The sequence below is a fragment of the Mustelus asterias genome, chromosome 13 (assembly GCF_964213995.1).
Source record: "Mustelus asterias chromosome 13, sMusAst1.hap1.1, whole genome shotgun sequence".
NCBI lineage: Eukaryota > Metazoa > Chordata > Chondrichthyes > Carcharhiniformes > Triakidae > Mustelus > Mustelus asterias.
In genome coordinates, this window is record NC_135813.1 from 19,483,881 (window position 1) to 19,501,687 (window position 17,807).

Sequence of the window (17,807 nt, forward strand, 5' to 3'; positions counted from 1 at the left end):
CTTTGGAAGATAATGTCAAAATTATAATCGCAGGAACTAAAAACCTGACAGTCAAAAATTTGGGAAAATCTTTCAAAATATATATCCCCCATCCATAGGTGGGGGGATATATGATAGATAGATGATAGATTGATTTTGAACTCTGATAGAACATAGAACAGTACAGCACAGAACAGGCCCTTCGGCCCACGATGTTGTGCCGAGCTTTATCTGAAACCAAGATCAAGCTATCCTACTCCCTATCATCCTGGTGTGCTCCATGTGCCTATCCAATAACCGCTTAAATGTTCCTAAAGTGTCTGACTCCACTATCACTGCAGGCAGTCCATTCCACACCCCAACCACTCTCTGCGTAAAGAACCTACCTCTAATATCCTTCCTGTATCTCCCACCACAAACCCTATAGTTATGCCCCCTTGTAATAGCTCCATCCACCCGAGGAAATAGTCTTTGAACGTTCACTCTATCTATCCCCTTCATCATTTTATAAACCTCTATTAAGTCTCCCCTCAGCCTCCTCCGCTCCAGAGAGAACAGCCCTAGCTCCCTCAACCTTTCCTCATAAGACCTACCCTCCAAACCAGGCAGCATCCTGGTAAATCTCCTCTGCAGTCTTTCCAGCGCTTCCACATCCTTCTTATAGTGAGGTGACCAGAACTGCACACAATATTCCAAATGTGGTCTCACCAAGGTCCTGTACAGTTGCAGCATAACCCCACGGCTCTTAAACTCCAACCCCGTTAATAAAAGCTAACACACTATAGGCCTTCTTCACAGCTCTATCCACTTGAGTGGCAACCTTTAAAGATCTGTGGATATGGACCCCAAGATCTCTCTGTTCCTCCACAGTCTTCAGAGCCCTATCTTTGACCCTGTAATCCACATTTAGATAGATAGATAGATTCCAAACTCTGATAGATAGATTTCAAACTCTGATAGATAGTTTTCAAACCCAGGAGGATTGATTTCAAAATCTGATCAATAGATTTCAAACCCAGATTAGATAGATTGCAAACACTGATGGATAGATTTCAAAGCCGGATAGTAGATTTCAAACTCTGATAGATTTCAAACTCTGACGGATACATTTCAAACTTTGATAGATCAATTTCAAACTCTAATAGATAGATTTCAAATTCTGATAAATAGATTTCAAACCCAGATTTAGATGGATTTCAAGCTCTGATGCAATGATTTCAATCTCTGACAGATAGATTTCAAACCCAGTTAGATAGATTTCAAACTCTGATGAATCGATTTCAAACTCTAATAGACAGATTTCAAACTCGGATAGATAGATTTCAAACTCTGATAGATAGATTTCAAACCCTGATAGATAGATTTCAAACCCAGATTAGATAGATTTCAAACTCTGATAGATAGGTTTCAAATTCTGATGGAGAGATTTCAAACCCACATTAGATAGATTTCAAACTCAGATAAATAGATTTCAAACACTGATAGATAGATTTCAAACTCTGACAGATATATTCCAAACTCTGATACATAGATTTCAAACTCTGATAGATAGATTTCAAACTCTGATAGATAGATCTGATAGATAAATTTCAAACTTTGATAGATCGATTTCAAACTCTGATAGATAGATTCCAAACTCTGATAGATAGATTTCAAATCCAGATAGGTACATTTCAAAATCAGATAGATAGATTTGAAGCTCTGATAGATAGATTTCAAACTCTGATAGATAGATAGATTTCAAATTCTGATAGATAGATTTCAACCCAGGTTAGATAGATTTCAAGCTCTGATGCATAGATATCAATCTCTGACAGATTTCAAACCTGGATAGATAGATTTCAAACTCTGATAAATAGATTTCAAATTCTGATGGCGAGATTTCAAACTCTGATAGCTGGATTTCAAACTCTGATAGATGGATTTCAAACTCTGATAGATAGACCTGATAGATAGATTTCAAACCCGGAAAGATTGATTTTAAAATCTGACCAATAGATTTCAAACCAGATTAGATAGATTGCAAACACTGATAGATTTCAAACTTTGATAGGTCAATTTCAAACTCTGATAGATAGATTTCAAACCCAGATTCAGATGGATTTAGATAGATTTCAAACTCTGATGGATAGATTTCAAGCTCTGATACATAGATCTGACAGACAAATTTCAAACTCTGATAGATAGATTTCAAACTCTGATATACAGATTTCAAACCCGGATAGATAAATTTCAAACTCTGATAGATAGATTTCAAACTCTGATATACAGATTTCAAACCCGGATAGATAAATTTCAAACTCTGATAGATAGATTTCAATCCCGGATAGATGGATTTCAAACTCTGATGGATAGATTTCATACTCTGATAGATAGACCTGATAGATAAAGTTCAAAATTTGATAGATTGATTTCAAACTCTGATAGATAGATTCCAAACTCTGATAGATAGATTTCAAATCCAGATAGGTAAATTTCAAAATCAGATAGATAGATTTGAAGCTCTGATAGATAGATTTCAAACTCTGATAGATAGATTTCAAATTCTGATAGATAGATTTCAAACTCTGATAGATAGATTTCAACCCAGGTTAGATAGATTTCAAGCTCTGATGCATAGATTTCAATCTCTGACAGATTTCAAACCTGGATAGATAGATTTCAAACTCTGATAAATAGATTTCAAACTCTGATGGCGAGATTTCAAACTCTGATAGCTGGATTTCAAACTCTGATAGATGGATTTCAAACTCTGATAGATAGACCTGATAGATAGATTTCAAACCCGGAAAGATTGATTTTAAAATCTGATTAATAGATTTCAAACCAGATTAGATAGATTGCAAACACTGATAGATTTGAAACTTTGATAGGTCAATTTCAAACTCTGATAGATAAATTTCAAACCCAGATTCAGATGGATTTAGATAGATTTCAAACTCTGATGGATAGATTTCAAGCTCTGATACATAGATCTGACAGACAAATTTCAAACTCTGATAGATAGATTTCAAACTCTGATATACAGATTTCAAACCCGGATAGATAAATTTCAAACTCTGACAGATAGATTTCAAACTCTGATATACAGATTTCAAACCCGGATAGATAAATTTCAAACTCTGATAGACAGATTTCAAACCCGGATAGATAGATTTCAATCCCGGATAGATGGATTTCAAACTCTGATGGATAGATTTCATACTCTGATAGATAGACCTGATAGATAAAGTTCAAAATTTGATAGATTGATTTCAAACTCTGATAGATAGATTCCAAACTCTGATAGATAGATTTCAAATCCAGATAGGTAAATTTCAAAATCAGATAGATAGATTTGAAGCTCTGATAGATAGATTTCAAGCTCTGATAGATAGATTTCAAATTCTGATAGATAGATTTCAAACTCTGATAGATAGATTTCAACCCAGGTTAGATAGATTTCAAGCTCTGATGCATAGATTTCAATCTCTGACAGATTTCAAACCTGGATAGATAGATTTCAAACTCTGATAAATAGATTTCAAATTCTGATGGCGAGATTTCAAACTCTGATAGCTGGATTTCAAACTCTGATAGATGGATTTCAAACTCTGATAGATAGACCTGATAGATAGATTTCAAACCCGGAAAGATTGATTTTAAAATCTGACCAATAGATTTCAAACCAGATTAGATAGATTGCAAACACTGATAGATTTCAAACTTTGATAGGTCAATTTCAAACTCTGATAGATAGATTTCAAACCCAGATTCAGATGGATTTAGATAGATTTCAAACTCTGATGGATAGATTTCAAGCTCTGATACATAGATCTGACAGACAAATTTCAAACTCTGATAGATAGATTTCAAACTCTGATATACAGATTTCAAACCCGGATAGATAAATTTCAAACTCTGATAGACAGATTTCAAACCCGGATAGATAGATTTCAAACTTTGATGGATAGATTTCATACTCTGATAGATAGACCTGATAGATAAAGTTCAAACTTTGATAGACCGATTTCAAACTCTGATAGATAAATTCCAAACTCTGATAGATAGATTTCAAACGCTGATAGATTTCAAACCTGGATAGATAGATTTCAAACCCAGATAGATGGATTTCAAACACTGATAGATAGATTTCAAACTCGGGTAGATAGATTTCAAACCGGGATAGATAGATTTCAAACTCTGATAGATAGATTTCAAACCCGGATACATAGATTTCAAGAACAGTTAGATTTCAAGCTCTGATAGATAGATTTCAAACTCTGATAGATAGACTTCAAACTCTGATGGATAGATGTCAAACTCTGATCAATAGATTTCAAACATGGTTAGATAGATTTCAAACCCGGATAGATAGATTTCAAACTCTGATGGATTTCAAACTCTGATGGATAGATTTCAAACTCTGATAGATAGATTTCAAACTCTGATAGATAGATCTGATAGATAATTTTCAAACTTTGATAGATCAATTTCAAACTCTGATAGATAGATTCCAAACTCTGATAGATAGATTTCAAACTCTGATAGATAGATTTCAAAACCGGATATATAGATTTCAAAACCGGATAGATAGATTTGAAGCACTGATAGATAGATTTCAAACTCTGATAGATAGATTTCAAAACTGGATATATAGATTTCAAAACCGGATAGATAGATTTGAAGCACTGATAGATAGATTTCAAACTCTGATAGATAGATTTCAACCCAGGTTAGTTAGATTTCAAGATCTGATGCATAGATTTCAATCTCTAACAGATAGATTTCAATCTCTAACAGATAGATTTCAAACCCGGATAGATAAATTTCAAACTCTGATAAATAGATTTCAAATTCTGACAGAGAGATTTCAGATCCACATTAGATAGATTTCAGACTCTGAAAAATAGATTTCAAACTCTGATATATTTCAGACTCTGATAGATAGATTTCAAACAGTGATAGATAGATCGGATAGATACATTTCAAACTTTGATAGATCAATTTCAAACTCTGATGGATAGATTTCAAACTCTGATAGATTTCAAACTCTGATAGATAGATTTCAAATTCTGATAGATGGATTTCAAACCTAGATTAGATAAATTTCAAGCTCTGATACATAGATTTCAAACTCTGACAGATAGATTTCAAGTTCTGATACATAGATTTCAAACTCTGACAGATCGATTTCAAACCTGGACAGATAGATTTCAAACTCTGATGAATAGATTTCAAACTCTAATAGGCAGATTTCAAACTCGGATAGATAGATTTAAAACTCTGATAGATAGATTTCAAACTCTGAGAAATAGATTTCAAACTCTGATAGATAGATTTCAAACTCTGATAGATAGATCTGATAGATAATTTTCAAACTTTGATAGATCAATTTCAAACTCTGATAGATAGATTCCAAACTCTGATAGATAGATTTCAAACTCTGATAGATAGATTTCAAAACCGGATATATAGATTTCAAAACCGGATAGATAGATTTGAAGCACTGATAGATAGATTTCAAACACTGATTGATAGATTTCAAACCCAGGTTAGTTAGATTTCACGCTCTGATGCATAGATTTCAATCTCTAACAGATAGATTTCAAACCCGGATAGATAAATTTCAAACTCTGATAAATAGATTTCAAATTCTGTCAGAAAGATTTCAAATCCATATTAGATAGATTTCAGACTCTGAAAAATAGATTTCAAACACTGATATACTTAAGACTCTGATAGATAGATTTCAAACTCTGATAGATAGATCTGATAGATACATTTCAAACATTGATAGATCGATTTCAAACTCTGATAGATAGATTTCAAATTCTGACAGAAAGATTTCAAATCCACATTAGATAGATTTCAGACTCTGAAAAATAGATTTCAAACACTGATATACTTAAGACTCTGATAGATAGATTTCAAACTCTGATAGATAGATCTGATAGATACATTTCAAACATTGATAGATCGATTTCAAATTCTGATAGATAGATTTCAAACCCAGGTTCAATAGATTTTAAGTTCTGATGCATAGATTTCAATCTCTGACAGATAGATTTCAAACCCGGATAGATGGATTTCAAACTCTGATAGGGAGATTTCAAACCCACATTAGATAGATTTCAAACTCTGATAAATAGATTTCAAACTCTGATAGATAGATTTCAAACTCTGATATATAGATCTGATAGATAGATTTCAAACTCTGATATACAGATTTCAAACACAAATAGATAGATTTCAAACACTGATAGATAAGATTTCAAACCCGGATAGATGGATTTCAAACTCTGATAGATAGATTTCAAACTCAGATAGATAGATTTCAATTCCGGATAGATAGATTTAAACCTCTGATAGATAGATTTCAAACACTGATATATAGATTTGAAACTCTGATAGATAGATTTCAAAGTCTCATACATAGATTTCAAACCCGGATAGACAGGTTTCAGGACCAGATAGATAGATTTAAAATCTGGATAGATAGATTTCAAACTCTGATAGATAGATTTCAAACCTGGATAGGTAGATTTCAAACTCTGATGAATAGATTTCAAACACTGATAGATAGATTTCAAAACTGGATACATAGATTTCAAACTCTGATAAATAGATTTCAAACACTGATAGATTTCAAATTCGGATAGATAGATTTCAAACTTGGATAGACAGATTTCAAACCCGGATAGATAGATTTCAAGACTAGATAGATAGATTCCAAACTCTGATAGATAGATTTGAAACACGAATAGATAGATTTCAAACTCTAATAGATACATTTCAATCCCGGATAGATAGATTTCAAACTCTGATAGATAGATTTCAAACCCGGAAAGATGGATTTCAAACTATGATAGATTTCAAACTCTGATAGGTAGATTTCAAACCCGGATAGATAGATTTCAAACCCAGACAGACAGATTTCAAACTCTGATAGATAGGTTTCAAACCCGGATAGATAGATTTCAAACTCTGACAGATAGACTTCAAACTCTGATAGATAGATTTCAAAATCTGAAACATAGATTTCAAACCCGGATAGACATATTTCAAACCCAGATAGATTGATTTCAAACCTGGATACATAGGTTTCAAACACGGATGGATAGATTTCAAACCTGGATGGATAGATTTCAAACTCTGATAGATAGAAATCCATCTCTGATAGATAGATTTCAAACTCGGATAGGTAGATTTCAAATCTGACAGATAGATTTCAAACCTGGAGAGACAGAGTTCAAACCCCGATAGATAGATTTCAATCCTGGATAGATGGATTTCAAACCCGGATAAATACATTTCAAACTCTGATAGATAGATTTCAACCTTTGATAGATGGATTTCAAACCCCAATAGATACATTCCAAACTCTGACAGATAGATTTCAGAGTCTGCTAGATAGATTTCAAGCCTAGATAGATACATTCCAAACTCTGACAGATAGATTTCAGAGTCTGCTAGATAGATTTCAAGCCCGGATAATACATTCCGAACTCTGATAGATAGATTTCAAACTCTGATACGTAGATTTCAAACCTGGAGAGACAGATTTCAAACCTGATTGATAGATTTCAAACCCGGATAGATAGATTTCAAATTCAGATGGATAAAACAGGAAGAAAGTGTGAAAAGGGAAAGCTAAGAGAAGGCAACTGGAAAGGTAAGAAATGAGGGTATTCAGTAGTTATAGGGCCTGATTTTACCATTGTGTCGCACCCATTTTTGGGCGCGAAAACGTGGTAAACTCAGGTGTGAAGCCATTAACGCGATCCGCGCCCATGGCCGCACAGATGGCCACTTCTCCAAGAGCCGGGAATGGCCGCAATCTGATTCACACCCGAAATGGACGCAACAGCGATTTAAATGCATTTGCATACATTTAAATTGAATTAATGAACTGCCCGCCCAACTTTATCAGCATTTCCCCCTTTACCACCGTGTTCGCAATCCGGAATCACGCCGAAATAGACATGCTGAATAAAAGTCTGTTTCGGGCGCTCCAGCTGGTGAAGAGGTGAGTTCAGAGCTTCCAATGGCTCTCAGACTCAGATCAGTGGTAGGAGGGAAGGGGGAAGCGAGTCAGATCATTCTCTGGTGAGGGGGGGGAGGGAGGAGGGAGGCCCGATCATTGTCTGGTTGGCGGGTGTGGGGGGAGAAGGGCAGATCGTTGTCTAGTTTGAGGGGGGGAAGTGAGGCCAAATCATTCTCTGGGGGGGGGGGGGTGGTGGGTGCAGGGAGTGAGGCCAGATCATTCTCTTGGGGGGGGGGAGGCCCGATCGCTCACTGATGCGGGGGGAGGGAGGCCAGATGGATCTCTGGTGGGGGGAGGAGACGGGGGAGGCAGGGGGGGTCCGCTGGCACTCTGAGGGTGATCGGTGGGGGTGGGAGGGGGCAGGGAGGTCACGATCGGTCTGGGTAGCTCGGGGGTGGGTGGATAAGGGGGACAGTGATGTCTGTGGGGGCCATCGCTCCCGCTTTTCGCTCCCCGGCCGCTTTCTGTGGCCCGGGAACGATGTGACACGGGCGCGCTTTTTCAAATATTTTCCTCACTGCGCATGCGCAGTTCAGAGCTCCGATCGTTTTGGGCGCGCTAAGCCCCGCCCACAGTGCGAATGGGACCCGCGATTTTTTTTTCAGGCTGAGTGTGTATGGGGGCGCCTGAGAACAGATTTGCAAGTCGGATCTGAATTGCGCCCAGATTCAGCACTTAGAATGAAAATGGTAAAATCGGGCCCATAGTTAAATAATCCATCAGGACTCCCATCGCCACAAATTATTTTAATAATTCTCCACTAAAATTATTAAAGATGGAGCGGGCGATATATACTGAGACTCGTACAGCAGCACATCATTTTTTAAAATATTCTCGAGGAGGAAGCTTATTCCCACATTGATAGGTGCAATTTATTTTAGCCCATATTCTATTTAATTTTAAAACAGGACACTACATAGTTTTAATTATACACATGTACAATCTCTTTAATGTATCATGTTTAAAATAATCCTTTACCAAACCAAGATGCTTATCCTGATTAATTATTTCAAATCTTTGAAGCACTAGCATTTTCTTGTTTAAAAATTTATCTAAAGGAACAAATTATTCACACGAAAAATGAAAGGAAAGCCTTATCTAATCTTTGCTTTCCCGCTATCTTACACCATATTAATACTGAGTAAAATTATCTTGTTGTAAGGTTTTGACTCAGTGCTCGACACAATGGCCTCACCAACTTTTTGGGGATTTTTTTTTCAGGATAAGGTGCCATCTCCACGGGCTGAAATTTTCCAGGTCTTCCCGCCAGCGGGGTCCCGCCAATGGTGACCCCCCCTCCCCCCTCACGTGGCACGTTCCCCAGTGGCTGAGGCTGCAGGGCATGGAAAACGCAGCAGACACTGGCAGGAGCGGAAAATCCCACAGCTGACCAATAGTGTAGCATGTAACATGTAGTTACACAGACTCGATGGACAAGAGCTGATGCAAAGAGCAGCAAGCGCACTGTGATCTCTGGAAACATCTTTGCTTGAAAGCCTTTTCCAAACACCACACTCTTCAAGTTGTTAAAGGCCTCTGCCACTGGAAAATATGCGGGGGTGGGATAAAGTCCCGCTCATATAGTTTACTGTTTCATTAACCTGAGTTTGTTTCCAGGACTCTACGTGCCATGAAACCAGGGATTATTTCATGAAGATTATTTTAATAAGGAACCAAAGGATCTGCCATGGGAATGATCGATTGGGGCTGTGGAAGGACACCGGAGGGGCGGCCTGGTGGCACAGTGGTTAGCATTGCTGCCTCACGGTGCCAGGGACCTGGGTTCAATGCCAGCCTCAGGTCACTGTCTGTGTGGAGCTTGCACGTTCTCCCCGTGTCTGCGTGGGTTTCCTCCGGGTGCCCCGGTTTCCTCCCGCAATCCAAAGATGTGCGGGTTGGGTTGATTGGCCATGCTAAATTGCCCCTTAGTGTCAGGGGGATTAGTGGGGTAAATACGTGGGGTTATGGGGTTAGGGCCTGGGTGGGATTGTGGTCGGTGCAGACTCGATGGGCTGAATGGCCTCCTTCTGCACTGTGGGGATTCTATGATTCTATGATTGAACCTTGCTATTAAATGATGATGAGGTACTTAGTTAGTGACCAATAAAGCTATGAAACCAGCAAGGAATAAGATTCACTCAAGAGACCAGTCATTGGGATTTTATAAATTCTTAAACTTACTTTACTTTGCTTGCCTTGTAAATTCTCTTGTTGAGAAATTTGACTGTTTCTTTTTAAAAAAAGAAACTTTATTTTTTGCTAAATTTTATGCTGATCAAGACAAGAGATTTTAGCTTTGGGGAAATAAATATTTTTGATTTCAGGCAAGGAAGTCCAGCGTCAAGTGTTCCCAGATCTCATTGATCATGGTTAGATGCAGAGTAAAGTTCCCTTGACTCGTATCCCCTGCTGAACCAGGCGTGAAGTTTATTTTAACATTTCTCACATCTGTTTCGGGCAGCACGGTGACACAGTGGTTAGCACTGTTGCCTCACAGCTCCAGGGACCCGGGTTCGATTCCCGGTTTGGGCCACTGTCTGTGTGGAGTCTGCACATTCTCCCCGTGTCCGCGTGGGTTTCCTCCGGGTGCTCTGGTTTCCTTCCACAGTCCGGAAAATGTGCTGGTTAGGCGCACTGGCCGTGCTAAATTCTCCCTCAGTGTACCTGAACAGGTGCCAGAGTGTGGTGGCTCAGAGATTTTCACATTATCTTCCCTGTGTCTGCGTGGGTTTCCTCCAGGTGCTCCGATTTCCTCCCACAGTCCAAAGATGCGCGGCTTAGGTTAGTTGGCCATGCTAAATTGACCCTAGTGTCAGGGGATTAGCAGGGTATATATGTGGAGTTCCTGGAATAGGGCCTGGGTGGGATTGTGGTCGGTGTAGACTCGATGGGCTGAATGGCCTCCATCTGCATTGTAGGGATTCTATGATTCTATGATCTATGATTGCAGTGTTGATGTAAGCCTACTTGTGACACTAATAAATAAAGTTTAACTTTAAATTGTGAGAGGTTGCTAATTTAGTGCCAGATTTGTATCATGTACTGGTTTGAGATGGACTATAATAACCTCCTTATAATGACCAGGGAGGGAAATCTCTCACCATAGTAACTACAACTGGAATGCAGAGCTCAAAGGCCGGTCTGAACCATTGCACCATCAAGTACTCATTAAGTCGTTTAATTACCACTTTGAAAGACTATTAGCAGCGGTCAGTAAGAAAATACCAACAACAAGAGGTCTCATTTACATTAAAACATGTGACTCTTTTCTACACGATCTTGTCAGGCAGTGGCAAAGCAGAGATGCTCACTGCTGACGCTATATAAAGTTACCTACAGAGATCCAGTGATCACTGGCATCAGGGGGATCCCAGGTTCCTGGCAGCAGCGATGACATCACATAGGGTCACCGTTCAATCACATTGAAGTATTCTCACCAACAGCAAGCCAGGAAGTTTAAAAAAACACTAAATCCCCTCGCATTTAATTTTAAATTTTTACTGTTCGTGTAACAAATGATTGGATCATACACGTAGGGTGAAAGTAGCACCTTTCTCTGAGGGCTGATTGGTGGGGTTCGGCGGAATCAGAGATGAGGGAGGGCAAGGGAATGGAGGGATTTGAAAATAAAGATGAGAATTTTAACACAAGCAAAATAAGGTGGATGATGGAATCTGAAACAAAAAGAGAAAATGCTGGAAAAACTCAGCACCTCTGTCAGCATCTGTAGAGAGAGAAACAGAGTTAACGTTTCGAGTATGTATGACTCTTCTTCAGAATTTTACTATTAAGGTGTTGCCTGACCAGGAGTTAATGTTGATTGGTGGTGAGCTGTGGGGTAATAGGATGAAGAGTGACAGGACTCGGTGCAAATAAGGGCACAGACTCCAGAATTTTGGATGACCTCAAGTTTATGGAGGATAGAATTTGGGAGGATCATCGTGAAGACATTGACACTCAACAAGTATAAAATTACTCTTTCAGGGGCAATGAGGAAGTTTCGCAGCAAATAATGAACATAGTGCAGTATTAAAAGCCAAGATGTGTGAATGACATCTGCCATGTGGCTAAAGTCTAAACTGCTGCCTCACTCTGTAACCTGCTGCAAGGCCCAACAGTTCAGCAGCCTCCCTGTCTTGACTCAGATAAGACTAAAGAAACTCTCAAACTGGTTACAAAATGGCTGCCACTCTCTGTGAGACTGTTCTCTGATTAGACCAGAATAGAAACATAGAAACATAGGAGATAGGAGCAGGAGGAGGCCATTTGGCCCTTCGAGCCTGCTCTGCCATTTATCACGATCATGGCTGATCATCCAACTCAATAGCCTAATCCTGCTTTTTTCCCATAACCTTTGATCCCATTCGCCCCAAGTGCTATACCCAGCTGCCTCTTGAATAGATTCAATGTTTTGGCATCAACTACTTCCTGTGGTAATGAATTCCACAGGCTCACCACTCTTTGGGTGAAGAAATGTCTCCTCACCTCACCAATAGTGCGGTCTGCGCGGGGTTCCTCCGGGTGCTCCGGTTTCCTCCCACAGCCTGAAAGACTGGCTGGTTAGGTGCATTGGCCATGCTAAATTCCCCCTCTGTGTACCCAAGCAGGCGCCGGAGTGTGGCGACTAAGGGATTTTCACAGCAACTTCATTGCAGTGTTAATGTAAGCCTGCTCGTGACACTAATAAATAAACTTTAAATTTTAAATTGAGAGAGGTTGCTAATTTAGTGCCAGATTTGTACCATGTACTGGTTTGAGATGGACCATAAGCACCTCCTTATAATTACCAGGGAGGGAAATCTCTCACCATAGTAACTACAACTGGAATGCAGAGCTCAAAAGCCGATCTGAACTATTACACCATCAAGTACACATTAGGTCTTTTAAGTGTGATGACTAGGGGAATTTCACAGTAACTTCATTACAGCGTTACTGTAAGCCTACTTGTGACACTAGTAAATAAACTTAAACTTAAAACGGAATAATTGCATTGAGGAGACAGTGAAAGAAAAAATTAACTTGAAAAGAAAAGCTGGATAATGTTCTTCCTTATTTGCAGTAAGAAACTACAGTCTAGAAATGTTTTGGCACCTTGTTCCTCTTACAGGTATAGAATGGATCTTTGAGCATTTGATGTGTTAGGTGTCATGCACGCTTACAGTCGGAGTCACAATTGCCTTGTTCAGGATATCTGTAAAAGCTGAAGTCCAGGACCCACACTTGAAACCAGCCCTTAGTATAAACAACTCGAGAGCCAAGATCTGCTCTGGGACATTTTCCCAAAATGGGTCTCTCTGTGTGTCGCTCATGCTGGGTCGACACACAGCTTAACTCATGGAGCTGAAATAGATTGTCAGTAAGATGATAAGCAGTGTGAAAAATAGTTGCCTGAATGGGGAGAGGTGAGGAGCAGTTGTTTTCCTCCCTGCTGCACAACCTTGTCAGTCTCCAAATCCCCTCCCAGGATCACTATCAATGTCAAAATTAATATTTGCTTGGCTTGTGTTTTGTAAATTGCCAAAAAGTTTCTACTTGGACATTTCCCCTGCTCTTCATAGAATCCCTACAGTGCAGAAGGAGGCCATTTGGCCCATCGAATCTGCACCGACAACAATCCCACCCAGGTCCTATCCCCATAATCCCATGCATTTACCCTAGCTAGTCCCCCTGACACTATAGGACAATTTAGTATGGCCAACCCACCTAATCCACACATCTTTGGATTGTGGGAGGAAACTGGAGCACTCGGAGGAAACCCACACAGACACGGGGAGAACATGCAGACTTCACACAGCCAATGACCCGACGCTGGAATTGAACCTGGGTCCCTGGTGCTGTGAGGCAGCAGTGCTAACCGCTGTGCCACCGTGCCGCCCTCACTGGATCCTCTGCGAGTGTTTCTGACCTCTGAGTTAGATTTGGAGACTTTGGACGATTCCGTGGGACTTACCTGAATAGTTACCCAGGAAACGTTCGACAGAAAAAGCCTAGACAAAATCCTGGGTAATAACAGAACCAACTCCAAATCACTCAAACTGATCCCCTCACTACCCCCACAACTCTGCACTCAAACCCGCCACCTCCCCCCATCCCAAACACCGACTCAACTGCCCCCACCATCCAACTACCCCCTGACCTGACCTGAATGCACCTCTCCAACCCATCTAGCACCTGCCTCCTCACCCACCTACCATCTACCCACCTTGCCTCACCCACTCTGTTGGATCACCTACTTATTCATCCAATCACCCATTCCATCATTCATCCATTCATTAACATCCACCCTGGACCTTTACACTGACCGTATGGCAGCTCGTGTTGTAAAAATGAAAAATGTCCCGTCTTCCCCTGCCTCAATACCAACCGCACCCCCCGCTCCCCCCACACCTCCCCCCCCACCTCCACACCACAGCGCTGCAGCGGAGTTCTCTGAACTCCACATTACAGAAGTCGGGCTCGTAAGACCCAGCACGAAGTGCAGAGCAGCATCCAGGTGTGGATAAGTTCAGGCGGAGCAGAAACCTGATGATGGCTGCAGCTTCGCAGGAGATCCAGGCTGTTGAGTCCGAAAGATGTGCTGGTTAGGGTGCATTGGCTGTGGTAAACTCTCCCTCAGTGTAACCAAACAGGCGCCGGAGTGTGGCGACTAGGGGGTTTGCACAGTCACTTCATTGCAGTGTTAATGTAAGCCTACTTACATTAACACTGCAATGAAGTGACTGTGTAAAGTGACCTCCCTGAAGTTGTACAAGACATTGATAAGACCACGCTTGGAATACTGTGTACAGTTCTGGTCACCCTATTATAGAAAGGATATTATTAAACTAGAAAGAGTGCAGAAAAGATTTACTAGGATGCTACCGGGACTTGACGGTTTGAGTTATAAGGAGAGGCTGGATAGACTGGGACTTTTTTCTCTGGAGCGTAGAAGGCTGAGGGGTGATCTTATAGAGGTCTATAAAATAAATGAGAGGCATAGATCAGCTAGATAGTCAATATCTTTTCCCAGAGGTAGGGGAGTCTAAAACTAGAGGGAATAGGTTTAAGGTGAGAGGGGAGAGATACAAAAGGGTCCAGAGTGGCAATTTTTTCACACAGAGGGTGGTGAGTGTCTGGAACAAGCTGCCAGAGGTAGTAGTAGAGGCGGGTACAATTTTGTCTTTTAAAAAGCGTTTAGACAGTTACGTGGGTAAGATGGTTATAGAGGGATATAGGCCAAATGCGGGCAATTAGGACTAGCTTAGGATTTTTTTTAAAAAAGGGTGGCATGGACAAGTTGGGCCGAAGGGCCTGTTTCCATGCTGTAAACCTCTATGACTCTATGACTTGTGACACTAATAAATAAACTTTAAAAGAAACTTTAAACTCGCTTTCTGCCATCTGCTATCAGGGAGTTTCTCATCAGGATCAGGAAAAATAACTGCAGTCCTGACCTCTACAATCATACTATTATCGACCAACAGCCAAAGTGCTGAGGACTGGCAGAGAGCCTAGATTACTGCAGCTTCATTGATAGTCACTCATTAACCTGTCCAATCAATGAGTTCATTTGTGGACAGGCCCCTGTGAACTAACTTCAGCATTAAAGCAAAATTGTCAATGACATCAGCATACATACGCATATCAGGAATTCAATTAATAACCCAAACTTGTTTTATTACCCAGTTTTACCCTCCAACTTCCTTCCATTAGCTCTCCCAAGACGTATCGGTAATTAAGCAGCAGCATAATTTTTGCGGCTGCCTTCAATGTGAGGTACTTGTACAGTCACAGTACAGAGGCGAGAGGCAGAAGGTGTGAATAATGTTTTCAATCCATCTGATTTGACTAAGTTTGTTTTTGAGCACCTCTCCTAATATCTCTTCATGTGGCTCTAGTAAACAAATATTGACAACACTCCCGTGACACCTTGCCATGTCTGACTCTGTTAAAAGGTGCTATATAAATGCAAGTTGGTGAAGTATTGAAGAATAAACACAGACCTCCACTCCGTGAGAAGATAAATCCGTGGGGGAACATTGCCGACATTAGCCTTGAGAAAGATGGGATCAAACCCCAGCACTTCCCTGAATTTGTGAACTGTGTTTTATTTCTTTTATTCTTACATGGGACGTGGGAGTCGCTGGCAAGGCCAGCATCTGTTGCCCACCCCTAATTGCCCTTGAACTGAATGTCTTGCTCGGCCATTTCAGAAGTTTAACGTTTTTAGAGTTTAAAGTTTATTTATTGTCACAAGTAGGCTTACATGAAGCCATTGTGAAAATCCCCAAGTCGCCGACTGTTGGGGTACACCGAGGGAGAATTTAGCATGGCCAATGCACCCAACCAGCACGTCTTTCAGACTGTGGGAGGAAACTGGAGCACCCAGAAGAAACCCACGCAGACATGGGGAGAACGTGCAAACTCCACACAGACAGTGACCCGAGCTAGGAATCGAACCCAGGTCCCTGACGCTGTGAGGCAGCAGTGCGAAAAACTGTGCCACTGTGCCACCCATAGGAGTCAACATCGCTGTGGGTCTGGAGTCACATGTAAGCCAGACCAGGTAAGGATGCACGGTAGAATTCCTTTCCTGGAAAATCTTAGGTGAGCCAATTGGATTTTTACCACAATCACCTCATGATCACCATCACTGAAACCAGCTTTCAGTTCCAGATTTCTTCATTTAAATTCCCCACCAGCACAGCTGCAGGGAGTCGAACCCCTGTCCCTGGGACATTAACCGGGGCCTCTGGATTATAAGTCCAGCGATATAACCATTATGCCATCACCTCCTCTTATGATAATCAAAGTAACTTCCTGAGCATGGGCTTCCATGGAAGGCGATCAGGAGCCAACCACTTTATCCAATTTATAAATCACATGTAGTGCCACAGTTTTAATTCAATTGTTCTATTTCCTTTCAAGATTCCTTCTGTTGCTCCTATTTATCAAAATGCAGTGTGTGTTTACTCTGCGGACAGTGTGTGCAAACTGTTTAATTCATATAATGCAGCACTTCCAACTCAGCTGGAGAGAATACATGAATAAGTGGCAATGGTGAATTTCATGAATTCAGCTGGGTGTACCTAATGTTCACTGAACAAACAAACAAAGCATTTTAATAAATGCGACCAACAAAAAAAAAGTGCCTTAAAATAAATTGGAATAATTACAATAAAACTGGCTCTATCTCCAAACCGGACTGGGTCAGGGTTATTGTTCTTTGTTCTGGATCTCCATCCTGAGCAGACAAGGCAACAAGTCCTCACGGCATTGCACACGCAAGCCACCTTAACAACATAAATGTGAAGCTGATGTTACAAAGCTGACAGTGGTTCTGAGCTAGTTCATGAACACCCAAGCTGATATAATTGGTACTCTTACCAGCTTTTACAGTTGCACCATAGAAAGCATCCTTCGCAGCTTGGTACGGCTCCTGCTCTGCCCAAGACCGTAAGAAACTATTAAGGATCGTGGATGAAGCCCAGTCCATCACTCAAACCAGTCTCCCATCCATTGACTCTGTCTACACTTCCCGCTGCCTCGGCAAAGCAGCCATCATAATCAAGGATCCCACACACCCCGGACATACTCTCTTCCACCTTCTTCTGTCGGGGAAAAAGATACAAAAGTCTAAGGCTACCAACCAACTGACTCAAGAACAGCTTCTTCCCTGCTGCCATCAGACCTTTAAATGGACCTACCTTATATTAAGTCAATCTTTCTCGACACCCTAGCTATGACTGGAACACTATTCTGCACCCTCTCCTTTCCTTCTCTCTGTATGATATGCTTTGTCTGTCTTGCGCACAAGAAACAA